Source organism: Scyliorhinus canicula, chromosome 6 (genome assembly GCF_902713615.1).
Source record: "Scyliorhinus canicula chromosome 6, sScyCan1.1, whole genome shotgun sequence".
Classification (NCBI taxonomy): domain Eukaryota; kingdom Metazoa; phylum Chordata; class Chondrichthyes; order Carcharhiniformes; family Scyliorhinidae; genus Scyliorhinus; species Scyliorhinus canicula.
The window spans coordinates 221134609-221159656 of NC_052151.1; the positions used below are offsets into that span (position 1 = coordinate 221134609).

Here is a 25048-nt window from a genome sequence, read left to right on the forward strand (position 1 = left end):
AAGCATCCCATCTGGCTGCATCACAGCCTGGTATGGCAACTGCCCGGCCCAAGACAGCAAGAGTCGTGTACACCGCCCAGCCCATCAAACGAATGTGCCTCCCAGCCATTGACTCCATTTGCACCTCCTGCTGTCTGGGAAAGCGGGCAGAATAATCAAAGACCCCTCCCAAACGCTTACTCACTATTCCAACTTCTTCCATTGGGCAGCAGTTACAAAAGTTTGAAGACAGGCACGAACAGACCCAAAAACAGCTTCTGCCCCGCTGTTACCAGAGTCGTAAACGACCCTCTTATGGACTCACCTCATTAACACTACACCCTGTATGCTTCATCCGATGCCGGTGTTTATGTAGTTACATTATATGTCTTGTGTTGCCCTATTATGTATTTTCTTTTATTTCCTTTTCTTCCCATGTACTTAATGATCTGTTGAGTTGCTCACAGAAAAATACGTTTCACTGTACCTCGGTATACGTGGCATTAAACAAAATCAAATCAAATAATCTCAACTCTATTGTATGAATAATATCAGTTTTGCCAGGAGAAATTATTACTCATCGCTTTAAGATTGATAATCAACAATCATTATTAGTGTCACAAGTAGGCTGACAATAACACTGCAATGAGGTTACTGTGAAAAGCCTCTTGTCGCCACAATCCGGCGCCTGTTCAGGTAGACAGAGGGAGAATTTAGAATGCCCAATTCACCGAACAAACACATCTTTGGACTTGTGGGAGTAAACTTGAGCACTCGGAGGAAACCCACCCAGACAAGGGGCGAACGTGCAGACTCCGCACCGACAGTGACCCAAGCCGGGAATTGAGCCTGGGTCCCTGGAGCTGTGAAGCAACAGTGCTAACCATGATACATGAAATAGTTATGATATTCAGATTTTTTTTGAATGTTCTGCTGATTATGTATCTTAAGGCGTGCTGAATGTGCATTCCCAAATGTTCTGAATTCAAATTTGATCCAGCCTCAATACTCGATTGGATTGGATTGGATTTGTTTATTGTCACGTGTACCGAGGTACAGTGAAAAGTATTTTTCTGCAAGCAGCTAAACAGACCATTCAGTACATGGGAAGAAAAGGGAATTAAACAGAATTCAAGAAAATACATGAGAATACATAATAGGGCAACACAATATATACAATGTAACTACATAAGCATTGGCATCGGATGAAGCAGACATGGGTGTAGTGTTAATGAGGTCAGTCCATAAGCGGGTCATTTAGGAGTCTGGTGACAGTGGGGAAGAAGCTGTTTTTGAGTCTGTTCGTGCGTGTTCTCAGACTTCTGAATCTCCTGCCCGATGGAAGAAGTTGGAAAAGTGAGTAAGCCGGGTGGGAGGGATCCTTGATTATGCTGCCCGCTTTCCCCCGGCAGCGGGAGGTGTAGATGGAATCAATGGATGGGAGGCAGGTTCGTGTGATGGACTGGGCGGTATTCACGACTCTCTGAAGTTCCTTGCGGTCCTGGGCCGAGCAGTTGCCATACCCAGGCTGTGATGCAGCCCGATAGGATGCTCTCTATAGTGCATCTGTAAAAGTTGGTAAGGGTTAATGTGGACTTGCCGAATTTCCTTAGTTTCCTGAGGAAGTATAGGCGCTGTTGTGCTTTCTTGGTGATAGCGTCTACTTTTATCTGTCATTTCCTGCTTTCGAATTAAAACTCATTGTCATATTGCAATCAATTCCATCACATTTATATTTAAATACACTTCACTTTTTCTTCTGAATCCATGGTGAATCCTGGCAGGAAATCCGGTGTTTTACAACAGTAATTTATAACGACTTTGTAATGAATGGAGTATTGTTTTCATTGGCAAAACATGTATTGTCAGTTCCGATTGATAACTCCGCCGCCACCTGCAGTTTCCCCTCCAAGGAACACATTCCATTTTCACTTGGAAAGATATCATCATTCACTCACTCATATTGGGTCCAATTCATGGAGCTTCCATCCTAACAGCTTTGTGGGTGCCCCTACACCACATCGACTGCAAGTTTCAGAGATCGACACCACATCCAGTTTCATGGGAATTTAATGAGAGCTTATATTACGGAGCGCTTGTTTATTTGTCATCTGAAATTGCGGATTTATCGAGGTGTGACGGATTTAAAGAACTCACCACTATAATGCCCAGGTAATCTTCTTTCAATGTTCTAATATAAAGGAATTGGATAAAGAATCGCTGTTGATGTGGTGAAGGCTATTGTGTCATAGATTTTGCAGTGCAGAAGGAGGCCATTCGGCCCATCGTGTCCGCACCAGCTTTTAGACAGAGCACCCGACCCAATCCCACACCTCCATCCTGCCCAGTAACCCAACCCAACACTAAGGGCAATTTTGGACACTAAGGACAATTTAGCATGGCCAATCCACCTAACCTGCACGTCTTTCGGCTGTGGGAGGAAACCGGAGCACCCGGAGGAAACCCACACAGACACGTGGAGAACATGCAGACTCCACATAGACAGTGACCCAGCGGGGAATCGAACGTCGGATGTAAACAAGTAGTGGACCTTTGGGTAAATAATGGTGAAGGAAGTAAATATTTAATAAATCACAGTTTATAATCATAATGCACGCTTCTTAAATGTTGCCAACTTCTTGTCCAAAAGCAGCAATGATTCCACTGGGGCTCGAACCCAAGACCTTCTGCGTGTAAAGCAGACGTGATAACCACTACACCATGGAACCAGCTGGTGGCGCTCCAATCTGTTTACATGACTGGAGTTGGTGGCAGTATGCTTCGCTCCAGAAACATTGCAAAGCGTCCATTTAGTGGGATTTGCTCTGCTGTCAACACCTGACTTGTTTATATATGTTAGCGTTTCCCATAAAGTCGCCTTCAGCTGACTGTTCCCAACTTTTTTGCTTTCAGTCAGGCAAATTCCAGAAACAGAGGCAAATTGAAAGAGCATTTCAACGTTAGGGCGCAGAGGTAGGAACCAGCTCTCTTGGACACAGCGAAGCTTGACTCAGAATGTTGTGTAATTGTGAGTCAGGAGGGACCGTCTCAAATCCAACTGGGAATGATTGTCTGACTGAGGAGAGAAATGCTTAATTTACTCAATGCAAAGTTCGACCAGCCAGTAATGGTGGCATTTCTCACCGCCCGGAAAACTCAGTCGGTAGAGCATCCGACTTTTAATCTGAGGGTCCAGGGTTCATGTCCCTGTTGGGGCGATCATTTTAAATCCCAATGATAGCAAGGGAATTTGCTAAGAGTTTATTTTATGGAGCGCCTGTTTATTTGTCATTTAACATTTCGGATTGATGGAGGTGTGATGGATTTAAAGGAATAGATTTTGAAACACAATTTCAGAAACCAGGCAGTGGCACCTGGGAACCATGTGCAGCCAAAAGGGAATGCGAGACCATGGACTGGGAGATGTGAAGAAGAGTTGGATGTGATCAGCTTGATGGAGAATTCGGTATAAACAGTTGGCGAGGAGTGCATTGCGACAACCAAGTCTACAAATATCAAAGTTCTTGCTGAAGTTCCAACAAGCTTATGGAGTAAAGTACATGAGGTGTCGGTCAGTGGATATGAGGGAGGAATGGGCGGCCAGATGGCATCCGACAGAAGGTAAGTGGGGGAGTGTCTCCTGTTGGCGAATTGAATTTGACTGGGAGATCAGTTGCGGGAGAGACAGGAGGTAAATGGGGAGATTCTCCCTCAGTGTACCCGGTCAGGTGCCGGAATGTGGCGACTAGGGGATTTTCACAGAAACTTCATTGCAGTGTTAATGTCAGCCTACTTCTGACATTATTATCAATTAATATTACAAGCCACACAGACTCTCACTTCGGCAAATCGATAACAAGCTTAATTTTAACAGCAGGATTTGAAACCTTTGCAAGCTTGACGCTATTTGAAACGTCAGTTCATCATGTTTTTGCTTAATATTGATATTCAGTTCAATTGACAAGCGGAATGTTTCTATAATACGTTTTATTCTGCAGATTAAACGTTTGCTCCATTGATGCAAGTTCTGTCAACTAAGAATGTTCCTCAGGGCGCCGAGGACGCGGGTTAGATCCCGGCCCCGGGTCACTGTCCGTGTGAAGTTTGCACATTCTCCCCGTGTCTGCTTGGGTCTGTCCCCCACAACCCAAAGTTGTGCAGCTTAGGTGGATTGGCCACACTAAATTGTCCCTTCATTGAAATAAAATGGATAATCTACATTTACTTTTTTTAATGCCTGGGCTCATTTTGTTTCAGGTGGAGAAGATCAATTAGCCATGTTGTCTTGGACATATCTGTAATCAACATAAGTAAAGCAGATTTCGGGGTTAGATCGAATAAAATGCACTCTGCATTGCACAGCGAGTTTTAATTTTAGACTTTTTTCAAACGAAGAACAGAACTCAAATCTCATAGGATCCCAGAGTGGTATTTGAACTCTTGTTTTTTTATTTTGCTCATTTCCTTCATGGCCTGTGGGTGTGCCATCCCATTGCTCATTTCAAAAGAAGAATAAACCACGTTGCTGAGGATTTGGAGTCACATTAAGGCCAGACCATATCTGGATGGCAGACGTCCTTTCCTGAATGGAATGAAATGAAACGAAAATCGCATATTGTCCCAAGTCGGCTTCAAATGAAGTTACTCTGAAACTCCCCTCGTCGCCACTTTCCGGCGCTTGTTCGAGGAGGCTGGTACGGGACTTGAACTGTGCTGCTGGTTTGTCTTGGTATGCTTTCAAATTCAGCGATTTAGCCCTGTGCTAAACCACTCCCAGCTGGAATTTGTGAAACAGATGGGGTTTTATTTTCAAAACAATAGACTTTAATTCGAGTTATTTTTTCTACAATTCATAATTGTGTTTCGAAAGATTCCCTCCACAGGCCACCGCCTTCCTCCCTTATAGCGCAACTGTTGCATTCACTTTCGATGAGCAGTTAATCAGAGAAGAGGAAAGGGCGTTTGATGGGAGCTGTCGTCAAGTGGAAAGCTCCGACATTGGGAAGAGCGTCGTGAAGCAAGTTAGTGTTTTTGCCAGTGAGTCAGGATGTGTGTGGCAGACTTGGACGGCTGCAGACTGAAAATGCAGAATTTGAACCATGCAATATTCACTGCCATCCACCAAAGGTCGGTGTGCTCTCCTAATTTGCAAGAGCCCGGATAGCTCAGTCGGTAGAGCATCAGACTTTTAAGTCCCTGTTCGGGCGATGCTTTTAAATCTCAATGATTCATGCCGACGGGCTGTCGGGTTAACCTGCTGGGAAGGAGGCCCATCGGCCCATTGTGTCTCTGCTGCCCATCAAACCTGTCTGTTCCAATCCCATTTTCCAAACCGAGGTCCATCGCCATTGCCCACCGTGTATGCTGAGGGCCGAGGTCGAGGTGCTTAGCAGTTTCAAAGGTATAGGGGGACACAGCTCGAAAAATCTGTCTTGGTCCATCCACGTCGCTCCTACCACCAAGAAAGGCCAATACTTCCTGAGGAATCTAAAGAAATTCGGCAAGTCGCTCTCACCACCTTTCACAGATGCACCATGGAAAGCATCCTATCTGGCTGCATCACAGCCTGGAATGGCATCTGCTCGGACCAAGACAGTAAGAGCTTCACAGAGTCGTGTACACAGCCCAGTCCATCACACAAATGTGCCTCCCATCCATTGACTCCATTTGCACCTCCTGCTGTCTGGGAAAGCGGGCAGCATAATCATATACCCTTCCCAAATGCTTTCTCACTCTTCCAACTTCTTCCATCGAGCAGGAGATACAAAAGTTTGAAGACACGCACGAACAGACCCAGAAACAGCTTCTTCCCCGCGGTTACTAGACTCCTAAACAACCCTCTTATGGACTGACCTCATTAACACTACACCCTGTATGCTTCATCCGATGTCGGTATTTATATAGTTAAATTGTATGCCTTGTGTTCCTCTATTATGTATTTTCTTTTATTTAATTTCCATCCCATGTACTTAATGATCAGTTGTGTTGCTCGCTGAGCAATACTTTTCACTGTACCTCGGTACACCTGACAATAAACAAAATAAAATCATCTCAACTCAATTGTATGAATAATCTCATAATTGCAAGGAGAAATTCTTCCTCATCGCTTTAAGATTGATCATCAACATTATTAGTGACAGAAGTAGACGAACGATAACACTGCAATGAAGTTACTGTGAAAAGCCCCTCGTCGCCACAATCCGGCGCCTGTTCAGGTAGACAGAGGGAGAATTTAGAATGCCTAATTCACCTAACAAGCACATCTTTGGACTTGTGGGAGGAAACTTGAGCACTCGGAGGAAACCCACGCAGACAAGGGGCGAACGTGCAGACTCCGCACCGACAGTGACCCAAGCCGGGAATTGAGCCTGGGTCCCTGGAGCTGTGAAGCAACAGTGCTAACCATGATACATGAAATAGTTATGATATTCAGATTTTTTTTGAAAGTTCTGCTGATTATGTATCTTAAGGCGTGCTGAATGTGCATTCCCAAATGTTCCGAATTCAAATTTGATCCAGCCTCAATACTCGATTGGATTGGATTGGATTTGTTTATTGTCACGTGTACCGAGGTACAGTGAAAAGTATTTTTCTGCAAGCAGCTCAACAGATCATTCAGTACATGGGAAGAAAAGGGAATTAAACAGAATTCAAGAAAATACATGAGAATACATAATAGGGCAACACAATATATACAATGTAACTACATAAGCATTGGCATCGGATGAAGCAGACATGGGTGTAGTGTTAATGAGGTCAGTCCATAAGAGGGTCATTTAGGAGTCTGGTGACAGTGGGGAAGAAGCTGTTTTTGAGTCTGTTCGTGCGTGTTCTCAGACTTCTGAATCTCCTGCCCGATGGAAGAAGTTGGAAAAGTGAGTAAGCCGGGTGGGAGGGATCCTTGATTATGCTGCCCGCTTTCCCCCGGCAGCGGGAGGTGTAGATGGAATCAATGGATGGGAGGCAGGTTCGTGTGATGGACTGGGCGGTATTCACGACTCACTGAAGTTCCTTGCGGTCCTGGGCCGAGCAGTTGCCATACCAGGCTGTGATGCAGCCCGATAGGATGCTCTCTATAGTGCATCTGTAAAAGTTGGTAAGGGTTAATGTGGACATGCCGAATTTCCTTAGTTTCCTGAGGAAGTATAGGCGCTGTTGTGCTTTCTTGGTGATAGCGTCTACTTTTATCTGTCATTTCCTGCTTTCGAATTAAAACTCATTGTCATATTGCAATCAATTCCATCACATTTATATTTAAATACACTTCACTTTTTTTTTCTGAATCCATGGTGAATCCTGGCAGGAAATCCGGTGTTTTACAACAGTAATTTATAACGACTTTGTAATGAATGGAGTATTGTTTTCATTGGCAAAACATGTATTGTCAGTTCCGATTGATAACTCCGCCGCCACCTGCAGTTTCCCCTCCAAGGAACACATTCCATTTTCACTTGGAAAGATATCATCATTCACTCACTCATGTTGGGTCCAATTCATGGAGCTTCCTTCCTAACAGCTTTGTGGGTGCCCCTACACCACATCGACTGCAAGTTTCAGAGATCGACACCACATCCAGTTTCATGGGAATTTAATGAGAGCTTATATCATGGAGCGCTTGTTTATTTGTCATCTGAAATTGCGGATTTATCGAGGTGTGACGGATTTAAAGAACTCACCACTATAATGCCCAGGTAATCTTCTTTCAATGTTCTAATATAAAGGAATTGGATAAAGAATCGCTGTTGATGTGGTGAAGGCTATTGTGTCATAGATTTTGCAGTGCAGAAGGAGGCCATTCGGCCCATCGTGTCCGCTCCAGCTTTTAGACAGAGCACCCGACCCAATCCCACACCTCCATCCTACCCAGTAATCCAACCCAACACTAAGGGAAATTTTGGACACTAAGGACAATTTAGCATGGCTAATCCACCTAACCTGCACGTCTTTGGGCTGTGGGAGGAAACCGGAGCAACCGGAGGAAACCCACACAGACACGTGGACAACATGCAGAACGTGGACAGTGACCCAGCGGGGAATCGAACGTCGGATTACGACAAGTAGTGGACATTTGGGTCAACAATGGAAGTAAATATTTAATAACTCACAGTTTATAATCATAATGCACGCTTCTTAAATGTTGCCAACTTCTTGTCCTAATGCAGCAATGATTCCACTGGGGCTCGAACCCAGGACCTTCTGCGTGTAAAGCAGACGTGATAAGCACTACACCATGGAACCAGCTGGTGGCTCCCCGACCTGTTTACATGACTGGAGTTGGTGGCAGTATGCTTCGCTCCAGAAACATTGCAAAGCGTCCATTTAGTTGGATTTGCTCAGCTGTCAACACCTGACTTGTTTATATATGTTAGCGTTTCCCATAAAGTCGCGTTCAGCTGACTGTTCCCAACTTTTTTGCTTTCAGTCAGGCAAATTCCAGAAACAGAGGCAAATTGAAAGAGCATTTCAATGTTAGGGCGCGGAGGTAAGAACCAGCTCTGTTGGACACAGCGAAGCTTGACTCAGAATGTTGTGTAATTGTGAGTCAGGAGGGACCGTCTCAAACACAACTGGGAATGATTGTCTGACTGAGGAGAGAAATGCTTAATTTAATCAATGCAAAGTTCGACCAGCCAGTCATGGTGGCATTTCTCACCGCCCGGAAAACTCAGTCGGTAGAACATCAGACTTTTATTCTGAGGGTCCAGGGTTCATGTCCCTGTTGGGGCGATCTTTTTAAATCCCAATGATAGCAAAGGAATTTCCTGAGAGTTTATTTTATGGAGCGCCTGTTTATTTGTCATCTGACATTTCGGATTGATGGAGGTGTGATGGATTTAAAGGAATAGATTTTGAAACACTATTTCAGAAACTAGGCAGTGGCACCTGGGAACCATGTGCATCCAAAAGGGAATGCGAGACCATGGACTGGGAGATGTGAAGAAGAGTTGGATGTGATCAGGTTTATGAAGAATTCGGTATAAACAGTTGGCGATGAGTGTATTGGGACAACCAAGTCTACAAATATCAAAGTTCTTGCTGAAGTTCCAACAAGCTTATGGAGTAAAGTACATGAGGGGTCGGTCAATGGATATGAGGGAGGAATGGGCGGCCAGATGGCATCCGACAGAAGGTAAGTGGGAGAGTGGCTCCTGTTGGCGAATGAATTTGACTGGGAGATCAGTTGCGTGAGACGCAGGAGGTAAATGGGGAGATTCTCCCTCAGTGTACCCGGTCAGGCGCCGGAATGTGGCGACTAGGGGATTTTCACAGTAACTTCATTGCAGTGCTAATTTCAGCCTACTTCGGACGCTATTATCAATTATTATTACAAGCCATACAGACTCTCACTTCGGCAAATCGATAACAAACGTAATTTTAACAGCAGGATTTGAAACCTTTGCAAGCTTGACGCTATTTGAAACGTCAGTTCATCATGTTTTTGCTTAATATTGATATTCAGCTCAATTGACAAGCGGAATGTTCCTCAGGGCGCCGAGGACCCGGGTTAGATCCCGGCCCCGGGTCACTGTCCGTGTGAAGTTTGCACATTCTCCCCGTGTCTGCGTGGGTCTGTCCCCCACAACCCAAAGTTGTGCAGCTTAGGTGGATTGGCCACACTAAATTGTCCCTTCATTGAAATAAAATGGATAATCTACATTTACTTTTTTTAATGCCTGGGCTCATTTTGTTTCAGGTGGAGAAGATAAATCAGCCATGTTGTCTTGGACATATTTGTAATCAACATAGGCAAAGCATGGGTCGGGGTTAGATCGAATAAAATGCCCTCTGCATTGCACAGCGAGTTTTAATTTTAGACTTTTTTCAAACGAAGAACAGAACTCAAATCTCATAGGATCCCAGAATGGTATCTGAACTCTTGTTTTTTTATTTTGCTCATTTCCTTCATGGCCTGTGGGTGTGCCATCCCATTGCTCATTTCAAAAGAAGAATCAACCACGTTGCTGAGGGTTTGGGGTCACATTAAGGCCAGACCATATCTGGATGGCAGACGTCCTTTCCTGAATGGAATGAAATGAAACGAAAATCGCATATTGTCCCAAGTAGACTTCAAATGAAGTTACTTTGAAAATCCCCTCGTCGCCACTTTCCGGCGCTTGTTCGAGGAGGCTGGTACGGGACTTGAACTGTGCTGCTGGTTTGTCTTGGTATGCTTTCAAATTCAGCGATTTAGCCCTGTGCTAAACCACTCCCAGCTGGAATTAGTGAAACAGATGGGGTTTTATTTTCAAAACAATAGACTTTAATTCGAGTTATTTTTTCTACAATTCAAAATTGTGTTTGGAAAGATTCCCTCCACAGGCCACCGCCTTCCTCCCTTATAGCGCAACTGTTGCATTCACTTTCGATTAGCAGTTAGCTCAGTATTATCAATCTTTGATCTCAATCAGAGAAGAGGAAAGGGCGTTTGATGGGAGCTGTCGTCAAGTGGAAAGCTCCGACATTGGGAAGAGCGGCGTGAAGCAAGTTAGGGTTTGGGCCGGTGAGTCAGGATGTGTGTGGCAGACTTGGACGTCTGCAGACTGAAAATGCAGAATTTGAACCATGCAATATTCACTGCCATCCACCAAAGGTCGGTGTGCTCTCCTAATCTGCAAGAGCCCGGATAGCTCAGTCGGTAGAGCATCAGACTTTTAATCTGAGGGTCCAGGGTTCAAGTCCCTGTTCGGGCGATGCTTTTAAATCTCAATGATTCATGCCGACGGGCTGTCGGGTTAACCTGCTGGGAAGGAGGCCCATCGGCCCATTGTGTCTCTGCTGCCCATCAAACCTGTCTGTTCCAATCCCATTTTCAAAACCGAGGTCCATCGCCATTGCCCACCGTGTATGCTGAGGGCCGAGGTCGAGATGCTTAGCAGTTTCAAAGGTATAGGGGGACACAGCTCGAAAAATCTGTCTTGGTCCATCCACGTCGCTCCTACCACCAAGAAAGGCCAATACTTCCTGAGGAATCTAAAGAAATTCGGCAAGTAGCTCTCACCACCTTTCACAGATGCACCATGGAAAGCATCCTATCTGGCTGCATCACAGCCTGGAATGGCATCTGCTCGGACCAAGACAGCAAGAACTTCACAGAGTCGTGTACACAGCCCAGTCCATCACACAAATGTGCCTCCCATCCATTGACTCCATTTGCACCTCCTGTTGTCTGGGAAAGCGGCCAGCATAATCATATACCCTTCCCAAATCCTTTCTCACTCTTCCAACTTCTTCCATCAAGCAGGAGATACAAAAGTTTGAAGACACGCACGAACAGACCCAGAAACAGCTTCTTCCCCGCGGTTACTAGACTCCTAAACGACCCTCTTATGGACTGACCTCATTAACACCCTGTATGCTTCATCCGATGTCGGTATTTATGTACAGTAAGAAGTCTTACAACACCAGGTTGAAGTCCAACAGGTTTGTTTCAAACACGAGCTTTCGGAGCACGGCTCCTTCTTCAGGTGAATGGTATTTATGTAGTTACATTGTATGTCTTGTGTTCCTCTATTATGTATTTTCTTTTATTTAATTTCCTTCCCATGTACTTAATGATCTGTTGTGTTGCTCGCTGAGCAATACTTTTCACTGTACCTCGGTACACGTGACAATAAACAAAATAAAATCATCTCAACTCAATTGTATGAATAATCTCATAATTGTAAGGAGAAATTCTTGCTCATCGCTTTAAGATTGATCATCAACATTATTAGTGACAGAAGTAGACGTACGATAACACTGCAATGAGGTTACTGTGAAAAGCCCCTCGTCGCATGTTCAGGTAGACAGAGGGAGAATTTAGAATGCCTAATTCACCTAACAAGCACATCTTTGGACTTGTGGGAGGAAACTTGAGCACTCGGAGGAAACCCACGCAGACAAGGGGCGAACGTGCAGACTCCGCACCGACAGTGACCCAAGCCGGGAATTGAGCCTGGGTCCCTGGAGCTGTGAAGCAACAGTGCTAACCATGATACATGAAATATTTATGATATTCAGATTTTGTTTGAATGTTCTGCTGATTATGTATCTTAAGGCGTGCTGAATGTGTATTCCCAAATGTTCAGAATTCAAATTTTATCCAGCATCAATAATCGAGGCTACTTTTATCTGTAATTTCCTACTTTCCAATTAAAACTCATTGTTACGTTGCAATCAATTCCATCACATTTATATTTAAATACATTTCACTTTGTTTTCTGAATCCATGGTGAATCTTGGCGGGAAATCAGATCTTTTAAAACTGTAATTTATATCGACTTTGTAATGAATGGACTATTGTTTTCATTTTACACAGATTTTACAGTGCAGAAGGAGGCATTCGCCCCATCCAGACCGCAACAGCTCTGGGAAAGAGCACCCTTCCCAAAGCCACATTTCCACCCGATCCCCTTAACCCAGTAACCCCACCCAACACTAAGGGCAATTTTGGACACTAAGGGCAATTTATCATGGTTAATCCATGTAACCTGCTCCTATTTGGGCTGTGGGAGGAAACCGGAGCACCCGGAGGGAACCCACGCACACATTGGGAGAACGTGCAGACTCCGCACAGACGTGATTCGAACCTCAAGGCGTGATTCGAACCTCAGACACTGGAGCTGTGAAACAATTGTGCTAACCACTATGCTACCGTGCTGCCCTTGGGTGTTTAGAAAGTGAGAGAATGGCGATTAACTATCGGGCCCGCACAGGACCAAATGCAGAACGGGAGTGAGAAATTGTCGAATGGAAACCTGTCAGTGGAAAAGTTGGGACAGGGACAGGATGCAAACGGGGAATTTGAGATGGGAAAGGATCACGAGATAAAGAGCAATAGTTGGGAAATTTCGAAATATATTTGTTGTGAAACAAGTAGTGGACCTTTGGGTAAATAATGGTGAAAGAAGGAATATTTTATAACTCACAGGTCATAACCGTGATGCACGCTTCTTAAATGTTGCCAACTCCTTGTCCAAAAGCCGGACTGATTCCACTGGGGCTCGAACCCAGGACCTACTGCGTGTAAAGCAGACGTGATAACCACTACACCGTGGAACCAGCAGGTGGCGCCTCATTCTGTTTTCATGAATGGAGTTGGTGGCACCATCTTCGATCCAGAAACATTGCAATGCGTCCATTTAGTGGGATTTGCTCAGCTGTCAACACCTGACTTGTTATATGTACCGTAGCATTTCCATAAAGCCGCAGACTGTCCCCAACTTTTTTGCTTTGAGTCAGGCAAATTCCAGAAACAGAGCCCAATTGAAAGAGTCAATGTTAGGGCGCGGAGGTAAGAACCAGCTCTGTTAGACGCAGTGAAGCTTGACTCAGAATGTTGAGTAATTAAGAGTCAGGAGGGACCGTCTCAAACCCAACTGGGAATGATTGTCTGACTGAGGAGGGAAATGCCAAATTAAATCAATGCAGTAATGGTGGCCTGTCTCACTGCCCGGATAGCTCAGTTGGTAGAGCATCAGACTTTTAATCTGAGGGTCCAGGTTTCAAGTCCCTGTTCGGGCGATCATTTTAAATCCCAATGACAGCAAGGGAATTTGCTGAGAGTTTATATTATGGAGCGCCTGTTTATTTGTCATCTGAAATTTCGGATTCATGGAGGTGTGGTGGATTTAAAGGAATAGATTTTGAAACACAATTTCAGAAACCAGGCATGGCTCCTGGGAACCATGTGCATCCAAAAGGGAATGCGAGACCATGGACTGGGAGATGTGAAGAGTTGGATGAGATCAGGTTGATGGAGAATTCGGTATAAACAGTGGGCGAGGAGTGCATTGGGATAACCAAGTCTACAAATATCAAAGTTCTTGCTGAAGTTTCAACAAGCTGATGGAGTAAAGTACATGAGGTGTCGGTCAATGGATATTAGGGAGGAACCGGCGTCCTTTATGACGGGGCAGCTCGATTTTTAAAAGCTCCTCTGTTTTATGATAGGTTTGCGGGATGTGGGCGTAGCTGGCAATGCCAACAGTTATTAGCCATTGCTTCTTGCCCGAGAGATGGTGGCTGTCAGCTACTTCATTAAATCGCTGCAATGGCTGAGGAATAGGCACATTCACAATGTTGCGAGAGAAGAGTCACAGGATTCTGGCCCAATGACTCTGGAACGACACCGATATATTCCCAGGTCAGGATGTGAGTACATTCACGGGAAAACCTCTGCTGGTCGTGTTCCTGTGAATCAAGTGCTGGCAACCTTCCAGCGGTCATGGAGATTTGCTCCTAACATCAGAAATGAACTTTGACGACTTCCTGCAGCGAACTTCTTTAAGTTGGTCACTGCGATCATTTCAAATCAATCAATGATTGATGCTGGGGTGAAGTCATCGAGGCAATAAACACGGAATGAACCCATCCGCCCATTGTGTCTGTGCTGGCCCTCAAACTCCTGTCTGTTCCAATCCCACTTTCCAGCTCAAGGTCCGCGCGCTTAACAGATGGCATCCGACAGAAGGTGATTGAGAGAGTGGCTCCTGTTGGCGAATTGAATTCGACTGGAGGATCAGTTGCGGGAGACGCAGGAGGTAAATGGGGAAATTCTCCCTCAATGTACCCGGTCAGGTGCTGGACGACTAGGAGAATTTCACAGTAACTTCATTGCAGTGCTAATTTCAGCCAACTTCCGGCACTATTATCAATTAATATTGATATTCAGTTCAATTGACAAGCGGAATGTTTCTATAATAAGTTTTTCTACGCAGATTAAACGTTTGCTCCATTGATGCTCGTTCTGGCAACTCAGAATGTTCCTCAGGGCGCCGAGGTCACAGGATCGATCCCGGCCCCGGGTCACTGTCCGTGAGGAGTTTGCACGTTCTCCCCGTGTCTGCGTGGGTCTCTCCCCACAACCCAAAGATGTGCAGCTTAGGTGGATTGGCCACACTAAATTGCCCCTTCATTTAAAAAAAAATGGATACTCTACATTTACTTTTTTTAATGCCTGTGCTCATTTTTTTTCAGGTGGAGAAGATAAATTAGGCATGTTGTCTTGGACATATCTGTAATAAAAGATCTAGTAAAATTCCCTCTGCACTGCCCAGCGAGTTTTAATTTTAGACTTTATTCAAACGAAGAACAAAACTCAAATCTCATAGGATCCCAGAGTGGGATCTGAACTCTTGCTTTTTTTTTTACATTGCACATTTCCTTCATGGGCAGTGGCTGCGCCATCCCATAGCACATTTCAAAAGAAGAGTCAACCACGTTGCGGAGGATTTGGAGTCATGTTAAGGCAAGACCAGATCTAGATGGCAGACTTCGTTTCCTAAATGGAATTAATCAAACAGATGGGGTTTTATTTTCAAAACAATAGACTTTAATTCGAGTTATTTTTTATTCAATTCAAATTTGTGTTGGGAAATATACCCTCCACAGGCCACCGCATTCCTCCTTCATGGCGAATGTTTGGCATTGACTTTAGATGAGCAATTTGCTCAGTATTATCAATCTTTGCTCTCAATCAGAGAAGAGGAAAGCGCGTTTGATGGGAGTTGGCGTCAAGTGGAAAGGTCCGGCATTGGGAAGAGCGGTCGTGAAGCAATTTAGGATGGAAGGGTTTGGGCCAGTGAGTCGGGATGTGTGTGGCAGACTTGGACGGCTGCAGAATGAAAATGCAGAATTTGAACCATGCAATATTCGCTGCCATCCACCAAATGCTGATGGCGCTTGCAAAAGCCCGGGTATCTCAGTCGGTAGAGCATCAGTCTTTTAATCTGCGGGCCCTGGGTTCAAGTCCTTGTTCGGGCGATACTTTTAAGTTTCAATGATTGATGCTGGCGTGAACTTGGCGGGTTAATCCGCTGGGAAAGAGGCCCATCAGCACATTGTGTCTCTACTGGCCATCAATCCCCTGTCTGTTCCAATCCCATTTTCCAACACAAGGTCCGTCGCCATTGCCCAACACGGCGATATGCCGAGGGCGGAGGTGGAGATGGTTAGCAGTTTCAAATTCCTAGTGGGACACAGCTCCAAAAATCTGTCCTGGTCCTACCATGTCGCCACTCCCACCAAGAAAGCAGAACAGCGCCTATACTTCCTGAGAAAGCAAAGAAAATTCGGCATGTCCACATTAACTCTCAACAACTTTCACAGCTGCACCATAGAAAGCATCCTATCTGGCTGCATCACAGCCTGGTATGGTAACTGCTCAGCTAAAATCAGCAAGAAACTTCAGAGAGTCGTGAACACAGCCCAGTACATCACACGAACCTGCCTCCCATCCATTGACTGAATCTACACCTCCCGCTACCTGGGAAAGAGGGCAGCATAATCAAAGACCCATCCCACCCGACGTACTCACTCTTCGAAATTCTTCCATTGGGCAGGAGATACAGCAGCCTGAGCACACGCACGAACAGACTCAAAAACAGTTTCTGTCCCGTTATTATCAGACTCCTGGACGACCCTCTTATGGACTGACCTCATTAACACTGCATCCTGTATGCTTCATCCGATGCCGGTATTTATGTAGTTACGTTGTATATCTTGCGTTGCCCATTATGTATTTTCTTTTATTTCCTTTACTTCCCATGTACTTAATGATCTGTTGTGTTGCTCGCTGAACAATACTTTTCACTGTACATCGGGACATGTGACAATGAACAAAATCAAATCAAATCATCTAAACTCTATTCTATGAATATTATCATCATTGCAAGGAGAAATTCTTGCTCATCGCTTTAAGATTGATCATCAACATTATTAGTGACAGAAGTAGACGTTCGATAACACTGCAATGAGGTTACTGTGAAAAGCCCCTCGTCGCCACAATCCGGCGCCTGTTCAGGTAGACAGAGGGAGAATTTAGAATACCTAATTCACCTAACAAGCACATCTTTGGACTTGTGGGAGGAAACTTGAGCACTCGGAGGAAACCCACGCAGACAAGGGGCGAACGTGCAAACTCCGCACCAACAGTGACCCAAGCCAGGAATTGAGCCTGGGTCCCTGGAGCTGTGAAGCAGCAGTGCTAACCATGATACATGAAATATTTATGATATTCAGATTTTTTTTTTTGAATGTTCTGCTGATTATGTATCTTAAGGCGTGCTGAATGTGCATTCCCAATTGTTCCGAATTCAAATTTGATACAGCCTCAATACTCGAGGCTACTTTTATCTGTCATTTCCTGCTTTTGAATTAAAACTCATTGTCATATTGCAATCAATTCCATCGCATTTATATTTAAATACACTTCACATTTTTTTCTGCATCCATGGTGAATCCTGGCAGGAAATCCGATGTTTTACAACAGTAATTTATAACGACTTTGTAATGAATGGAGTATCGTTTTCATTGGCAAAACATGTATTGTCAGTGCCGATTGATAACTCCGCCGCCACCTGCAGTTTCCCCTCCAAGGAACACATTCCATTTTCACTTGGAACGATTTTACCATTCACTCACTCTTGTTGGGTCCGATTCATGGAGCTTCCTTCCTAACAGCATTGTGGGTGCCCCGACACCACATCGACTGCAAGTTTCTGAAATCGATACCGCATCCAGTTTCATGGCAATTTAATGAGAGCTTATGTCATCTGAAATTGCAGTTAGCGAGATGTGATGGATTTAAAGAACTCACCACTATAATGCCCAGGAAATCTTCTAATATAGAGGAATTGGACAAAGACTGACTGTTGCTATAGTGAAGGCTATAGGGCCATAGATTGTACAGTGCAGAAGGAGGCCATTGGGCTCATCGAGACCGCACCAGCTCTTGGAAAGAGCACCCGACCCAATTCCACTCTTCCACCCGATCCGCTTAACCCAGTAATCCCACCCAACACTAAAGGCAATTTTGGACACGAAGGGCAATTTATCATGGCTAACCTGCACATCTTTGAACTGTGGGAGAAAACCGGAGCACCCGGAGGAAACCCACACAAAGAATGTGCAGACTCCACACAGACAGTGACTCAAGCCGGAATCGAACCTGGGACCGCGCAGCTGTGAAGCAATTGTGCTAACCACTATTCTACCGTGCTGCCTTATTTATTTAGCAAGAGAGAGAATCGCGATTAACAGATGGGGCCCGCACAGAACCAAATGCAGAGCGTGAGTGAGACATTGGCGAATAGACACCAGTCAGTGGCAAAGTTGGGACAGGGACAGGATGCAAACGGGGAATTTGAGATGGGAAAGAATCACGAGATAAAGAGCAATAGTTGAGAAATTTCGAAAAATATTTGTTGGTAAACAAGTAGTGGACCTTTGGGTAAATAATGGTGAAGGAAGTGAATATTTAATAACTCACAGGTAATAATCATGATGCACTCTTCTTAAATGTTGCCAACTCCTTGTCCAAAAGCAGCAATGATTCCACTGGGGCTCGAACCCAGGACCTTCTGCGTGTAAAGCAGACGTGATAACCACTACACCATGGAACCAGCTGGCGGCGCCCCAGTCTGTTTACATGACTGGAGTTGGTGGCAGTATGCTTCGCTTCAGAAATATTGCAAAGCCTCCATTCAGTGGGGTTTGCTCAGCTGTCAACACCTGACTTGTTTATATGGCGTTTCCCATAATGTCGCGTTCAGCTGACTGTTCCCACCTTTTTTGATTTGAGTCAGGCAAATTCCAGAAAAAGAGGCAAATTGAAAGAGCATTTCAATGTCAGGGCTCGGAGGTAAGAACCAGCTCTGTTTGACACAGCGACGCTTGACTCAGAATGTTGAGTAATTGAGACTCAGGAGGGACCGTCTCAAAGCCAACTGTGAATGATTGTCTGACTGAGAATGGAAATGCCAAATTTAATCAATGCAAAGTTCGACCAGTCAGTAATGGTGGCTATGGGCAAGGAGTGCATTGGGATAACCAAGTCTACACATATCAATGATGTGGAGATGCCGGCGTTGGACTGGGGTGAGCACAGTAAGAAGTCTTACAACACCAGGTTAAAGTCGAACAGGTTTGTTTCAAACACGAGCTTTCGGAGCACGGCCCCTTCTTCAGGTGAATGGAAAGACTTGTTCCAGAAATGTTTATATAGACACAGTCAGAGATGCCCCGGAATGCGAGCACCTGCAGGCAATCAAATCATCAAAGATGCAGAGAGAGAGGTAACTCCAGGTTAAAGATGTGTGAATTGTCCCAAGCCAGTTCAGTCGGTAGGCCTCTGCAAGTCCAGGCTTGTTGGTGGGGGCCGAATGTAATTGTTCAAACAACCGCGCAACCTCAAACAAACCATTGTTTGCAGCAAATTACCCAGCCTTCAGAACAGCAACCACAACACCACAAAACCCTGCCAGGGTAATCTCTGCAAGACATGCCAGATCATCGACATGGACACCACCATTACACGTGGAAACACCACCCACCAGGTACGCGGCGCATACTCGTGCGACTCGACCAATGTAGTCTACCTCATACGCTGCAGGAAAGGATGTCCCGAAGCGTGGTACATTGGCGAGACCATGCAGACACTGCGACAACGAATAAACGGGCATCGTGCGACTATCAACAGGCAGGACTGTTCCCTTCCAGTTGGGGAACACTTCAGCAGTCAAGGACATTCAGCCTCTGATCTCCGGGTCAGCATTCTACAAGGAGGCCTTCAGGAGACGTGACAACGCAAAATTGCTGAGCAAAAACTTATAGCTAAGTTCCGCACGCATGAATGCGGACTCAACCGGGATCTGGGATTCATGTCGCATTACATTCGGCCCCCACCAACAAGCCTGGACTTGCAGAGGCCTACCGACTGAACTGGCTTGGGACAATTCACACCTCTTTAACCTGGAGTTACCTCTCTCTCTGCATCTTTGATGATTTGATTGCCTGCAGGTGCTCGCATTCCGGGGCATCTCTGACTGTGTCTATATAAACATTTCTGGAACAAGCCTTTCCATTCACCTGAAGAAGGGGCCGTGCTCCGAAAGCTCGTGTTTGAAACAAACCTGTTGGACTTTAACCTGGTGTTGTAAGACTTCTTACTGTACACATATCAAAGTTTTAACAAACTGATGGAGCAAAGTACATGAGGTATCGGTCAATGGATATGAGGGAGGAACCGGCGGCCTATATGATGGAGCAGCTCAATTTTTAAAAGCACCTCTGTTTTATGATAGATTTGCAGGATGTGGGCGTCGCTGGCAATGCCAACAGTTATTACCCATTCCTTCTTGCCCTTGAGATGATGGCGGTCAGCTCCTTCATTAAATCGCTGCAATGGCTGAGGAATAGGCACATTCACAATGTTGCGCGAGAGGGTGTCACAGGATTCTGGCCCAATGACCCTGGAACGACGCCGATATATTCCCAGGTCAGGAGGTGAGTAAATTAACGGGTAAACCTCTGCTGGTCGTGTTCCTGGGAATCTAATGCTGGCAACCTTCCAGCGGTCATGGAGATTTTCTCCTAACATAAGAAGTGAACTTTGACGAGTTCCTGCAGCGAACTTCTTTACATTGTGCACTGCGATCATTTCAAATCAATCAATGATTGATGCTGGCGTCAAGTCATCGAGAAAATGAACACGAAATGAACCCCATTCACCCATTGTGTCTGTGCTGGCCCTCAAACTCCTGTCTGTTCCAATCCCATTTTCCAGCTCAAGGCCCGCGCGTTTATCAGATGGAATCAGACAGAAGGTGAGTGGGAGAGTGGCTCGTGTTGGCGAATTGAACCCGACCGGGAGAGAAGTTGCGGGAGAGACAGGAGGTAAATAGGGAAATTCTCCCTCAGTGTACCCGGACAGGCGCAGGAATGTGGCGACGAAGGGATTTTCACAGTAACTTCATTGCAGTGTTAAATTAAGCCTGCTTCTGACTCTAATAAAGATTATTATCAATTATTATTGCAAGCCATACATACTCTCACTTCAGCAAATCGATTACAAACGTAATTTTAACAGCAGAATTTGAAACCTTTGCAAGCTTGACGCTGTTTTGAAACGTCTGTTCATCGTGTTTTTGCTATATATTGATATTCAGTTCAATTGACAAGCAGAATGTTTCTATAATAAGTTTTTCTATGCAAATTAATCGTTTGCTCCATTGATGCAAGTTCTGTCAACAAAGACTGTTCCTCATCGCGCCGAGATGCCAGGTCGATCCCTGTCCCGGGTCACTGTACGTGTGGAGTTTGCAAAGTATCCCCGTGTCTGCGTGGGTCTCACCCCCACAACCCAAAGATAACCCACTAAATTGCCCCTTAATTGAAAAAAGAATTGGATACTCTAAATTTATTTTTTTTAAATGCCTGGGCTCATTTTTTTTCCACTGCGAGAAGGAAAATTAAACATGTTGGCTTGGACATATCTGTAATCAACATAAGCAAAGGAGTGGTCGGGGTCAGATCGAGTAAAATGTCCTCTGCGCTGCCCACCGAGTTTTAATTTTAGTCTTTTTTCAAACGAAGAACAGAACTCAAATCTCATAGGATCCCAAAGTGGGATCTGAACTCTTGTGTTTTTTTATTTTGCTCATTTCCTTCATGGGCCGTAGGTGTGCCATCCCATAGCTCATTTCAAAAAAGAGTCAGTTTGCTGATGATTTGGGGGTCACATTAAGGCCAGAACAGATCTGGATGGCAGACTTCCTTTCCTAAATGGAAGTAATCAAACAGATGGTGTTTTATTTTAAAAACAATAGACTTTAATTCGAGTTATTTTTTATTCAATTCAAATTTCTGTTTGGAAAGATTCCCTCCACAGGCCACCACCTTCCTCTCTCATAGCGCAAGTTTTGCATTGACTTTAGATGAGCAATTAGCTCAGTATCATCAATGACTGCTCTCAATCAGAGGAGAGGAAAGCGCGTTTGATGGGAGCTACAGTCAAGTGGAAAGCTCCGACATTGGGAAGAGCGGTCGTGAAGCAAGTTAGGACGGGAGGGTTTCAGCAAGTCATTCAGGATGGCAAGTGAGTCAAGTTTCAGACTTGGACGGCTGCAGAATGAAAATGAAGAATTTGAACCATGCAATATTCACTGCCAAAGGTCGCGGTGCTCAGCATGTTTGCAAGACCCCGGATAGCTCAGTCGGTAGAGCATCAAACTTTTAATCTGAGGGCCCAGGGTTCAAGTCCCTGTTCGGGTGATGCTTTTAAGTTTCAATGATCGATGCTGACGTGAAGTCGTCGGGTTAATCCGCTGGGAAAGATGCCCATCAGCACGTTGTGTCTCTCCTGGCCATAAATACCCTGTCTGTTCCAATCCCATTTTCCAACACAAGGTCCGTCGCCATTGCCCAACTCGCGATGTGCCGAGGGCGGAGGTGGACATGGTTAGCAGTTTCACATTCCTAGGGGGCCACAGCTCCAAAAATCTGTCCTGGTCCATCCATGTCGCCACACCCACCAAGAAAGCACAACGGCGCCTATACTTCCTGAGGAAGGAAAGGAAATTCGGCACGTCCACATTAACTCTCAACAACTTTCACAGATGCACCACAGAAAGCATCCTATCTGGCTGCATCACAGTCTGGCATGGTAACTGCTCGGCTCAAATCAGCAAGAAACTTCAGAGAGTCGTGAACACAGCCCAGTCCATCACACGAACCTGCCTCCCATCCACCTCCCGCTGCCTGGGAAAGCGGGCAGCATAATCAAAGACCCCTCCCACCCGACGGACTCACTCTTCGAAATTCTTCCGTTGGGCAGGAGACACAGAAGTCTGAGCACACGCACGAACAGACTCAAAAACAATTTCTGTCCGGTTGTTACCAGACTCCTAAACGACACTCTTATGGACTCACCTCATTAACACTACATCCTGTATGTTTCATCCGATGCTGGTGTTTATGTAGTTACGTTGTATATCTTGCGGTGCCCCATTATGTATTTTCCTTTACTTCCCATGTACTTAATGATGTGTTGAGTTGCTCGCAGAAAAATACTTTACACTCAACAGCGGGACACGTGACAATGAACAAAATCAAATCAAATCATATAAACTCAATTCTATGAATAATATCATAATTGCATGCAGAAATTCTTGCTCGTCGCTTCAAGATTGATAATCAACAATCTTTATTAGTGTCAAAAGTAGGCGTACAATAATTTCCTCCCACAGTCCAAAGATGTGCGGGTTAGGTGGATTGGCCATGCTAAATTGCCCATAGTGTCCTAAAAAGTAATGTTAAGGGGGGGTTGCTGAGTTACGGGTATAGGTGGGTTTGGGTAGGGTGATCATTGCTCGGCACAACATCGAGGGCCGAAGGGCCTGTTCTGTGCTGTACTGTTCTATGTTCTATGTTCTAAAACACTGCAATGAGGTTGCTGTGAAAAGCCCCTAGTTGCCACAATCCGGCGCCTGTTCAGGTAGGCAGAGGGAGAATTGTCAATGCCTAATTGGAAATACTATAGTTCGAGTACTAGAGATGGGTCAGTTTTTGTGCAGTGTGTGCAGGAGGGTTTTCTGACACAGTATGTAGACAGGCCAACAAGGGGCGAGGCCACATTGGATTTGGTACTGGGTAATGAACCCGGCCAGGTGTTAGATTTAGATGTAGGTGAGCACTTTGGTGATAGTGATCACAACTCGGTTATGTTTACTTTAGCAATGGGCAGGGATAGGTATATACCGCAAGGCAAGAATTATAGCTGGGGGAAAGGCAATTATGATGCTATTCGGCAAGATTTAGGAGGTATAGGATGGGGAAGGAAACTGCAGGGGATGGGTACAATCGAAATGTGGAGCTTTTTCAAGGAACAGCTACTGCGTGTCCTTGATAAGTATGTACCTGTCAGGCAGGGAGGAAGTTGTCGAGCAAGGGAGCCGTGGTTTACTAAGGAAGTTGAAGCACTTGTCAAGAGGAAGAAGAAGGCTTATGTTAGGATGAGACATGAAGGTTCAGTTAGGGCACTTGAGAGTTACAAGTTAGCCAGGAAGGACCTAAAGGGAGAGTTAAGAAGAGCGAGGAGAGGACACGAAAAGTCGTTGGCGGATAGGATCAAGGAAAACCCTAAGGCTTTCTATAGGTATATCAGGAACAAAAGAATGACTCGAGTAAGATTAGGGCCAATCAAGGATAGTAGTGGAAAGTTGTGTGTGGAATCAGAGGAGATAGGGGAAGCATTAAATGGATATTTTTCGTCAGTGTTTACACTGGAGAAAGACAATGTTGTCGAGGAGAACACTCAGGTTCAGTCGACCAGGCTAGATGGAATTGAGGTTCAAAAGGAGGAGGTGTTAGCAATTTTAGAAAATGTCAAAATAGATAAGTCCCCTGGGCCAGATGGGATTTATCCTAGGATTCTCTGGGAAGCCAGGGAGGAGATTGCAGAGCCTTTGTCCTTGATCTTTATGTCGTCTTTGTCGACAGGAATAGTGCCGGAAGACTGGAGGATAGCAAATATTGTCCCCTTGTTCAAGAAGGGGAGTAGAGACAACCCTGGTAATTATAGACCTGTGAGCCTTACTTCGGTTGTGGGTAAAATGTTGGAAAAGGTTATAAGAGATAGGGTTTATAATCATCTTGAAAAGAACAAGTTGATTAGCGATACTCAACACGGTTTTGTGAAGGGTAGGTCATGGCTCACAAACCTTATTGAGTTTTTTGAGAAGGTGACCAAACAGGTGGATCAGGGTAAAGCTGTTGATGTGGTGTATATGGATTTCAGTAAGGCGTTTGATAAGGTTCCCCACGGTAGGCTATTGCAGAAAATAAGGAAGTATGGAATTGAAGGTGATTTAGCGGTTTGGATCAGTAATTGGCTAGCTGAAAGTAGACAGAGGGTGGTGGTTGATGGCAAATGTTCATCCTGGAGTTCAGTTACTAGTGGTGTACCGCAAGGATCTGTTTTGGGGCCACTGCTGTTTGTCATTTTTATAAATGACCTGGAAGAGGGTGTAGAAGGATGGGTTAGTAAATTTGCAGACGACACGAAGGTCGGTGGAGTTGTGGATAGTGCTGAAGGATGTTATAGGATACAGAGGGACATAGATAAGCTGCAGAGCTGGGCTGAGAGGTGGCAGATGGAGTTTAATGCGGAAAAGTGTGAGGTGGTTCACTTTGGAAGGGGTAACAGGAATGCAGAGTACTGGGCTAATGGCAAGATTCTTGGTAGTGTAGATGAACAGAGAGATCTCGGCATCCAGGTACATAAATCCCTGAAAGTTGCCACCCAGGTTAA

The 25048-nt window shown here is 45.1% G+C and overlaps 7 non-coding genes across 7 annotated transcripts; 3 read left to right on the forward strand and 4 right to left on the reverse strand.

The window, feature by feature from the left end:
* Nucleotides 1–2635: 2635 nt before the first annotated feature.
* trnav-uac lies at nucleotides 2636–2708 on the reverse strand. The gene has a single exon. It is a non-coding gene; the product is annotated as a tRNA-Val (tRNA).
* Nucleotides 2709–8144: 5436 nt separating this feature from the next.
* trnav-uac lies at nucleotides 8145–8217 on the reverse strand. Its single transcript has one exon. It is a non-coding gene; the product is annotated as a tRNA-Val (tRNA).
* Nucleotides 8218–10597: 2380 nt separating this feature from the next.
* trnak-uuu lies at nucleotides 10598–10670 on the forward strand. Its single transcript has one exon. It is a non-coding gene; the product is annotated as a tRNA-Lys (tRNA).
* Nucleotides 10671–12947: 2277 nt separating this feature from the next.
* trnav-uac lies at nucleotides 12948–13020 on the reverse strand. Its single transcript has one exon. It is a non-coding gene; the product is annotated as a tRNA-Val (tRNA).
* Nucleotides 13021–13409: 389 nt separating this feature from the next.
* trnak-uuu lies at nucleotides 13410–13482 on the forward strand. Its single transcript has one exon. It is a non-coding gene; the product is annotated as a tRNA-Lys (tRNA).
* Nucleotides 13483–18289: 4807 nt separating this feature from the next.
* On the reverse strand, nucleotides 18290–18362 carry trnav-uac. Its single transcript has one exon. It is a non-coding gene; the product is annotated as a tRNA-Val (tRNA).
* A 3576-nt stretch (nucleotides 18363–21938) lies between these two features.
* Nucleotides 21939–22012, forward strand: trnak-uuu. Its single transcript has one exon. It is a non-coding gene; the product is annotated as a tRNA-Lys (tRNA).
* The last annotated feature ends 3036 nt before the right edge of the window (nucleotides 22013–25048 follow it).